This window comes from Puma concolor, chromosome D2 (assembly GCF_028749965.1).
Source record: "Puma concolor isolate L17-30 chromosome D2, mPumCon1.1.hap2, whole genome shotgun sequence".
In the NCBI taxonomy this organism is placed as follows: Eukaryota; Metazoa; Chordata; class Mammalia; order Carnivora; family Felidae; genus Puma; species Puma concolor.
In genome coordinates, this window is record NC_141677.1 from 60,818,057 (window position 1) to 60,818,888 (window position 832).

Here is an 832-nt window from a genome sequence, read left to right on the forward strand (position 1 = left end):
CCCAGGCAAGAGGGGCAGATGTTCTGTCTTGTCCCAAGCCCCTGCATTTGCCACCTTGTTTACCTCGTGCCTATTTATAGTTGCAGGCTCCAAGCCTGGCATGGGACTCTGCGATTTATACGACTATAAACCTCCAAAGGGCACTGAGAGCTGGCAGGGCATGGATAAAGACAGGGGCAGGCCTCTCAAGGTCAAAATGGCCATCTTCCCACCCCTGTTGACCTTACACCCCACTAAAGAGCAAGAGGTCATAAGGCCAGGCTCAGGCAAAGAAGAGATGAGTGGCAAGCCACAATTACCTCTTTGACTCTTCCTACCCTGAGTTTGTCCAGTTTAGGATTTGGAACAACTTAGAGAGGACCCGTTTTGTTTTGATTTCCCTTTCGGATGGGGTAGGGAAGCTCCATGTGGGAGGGTGGATCTCTTCAGAGAGTGTTTGAATTTGGAGAGAGTGGGTGAATCTAGAAAGGGGATCTGCAGCCCAGCTCCCACCTGCCCATCCGCTTAGCAGAAGGGGAAAAAGAATCATACGTAGAGCACTCCTGGACTCTGCTTGCCTTCTGGGGTGCCTTTGGCAGCCTGAGCTGGCCCACCTCTCACTAAGGACCCAGTGCCTGAGCCACCAGTCACCTGCTAGAGCGGCACATTGCCCACACCCTTCCCTTTGGGGACATCCTCCTCTGCCCCGGGCCAACCCCCTACTTCGTGGCCCCCTCTCCATGGCCTCTTGTCCTCCAGCCCCCCATGTGTTCCCATCCCACTTCTCCCCCAAAAGTGCCCTACGCTGTGCCTGCTACCCCTGCTCATTCTGCTGACTCTCCCAAGCCTCCTG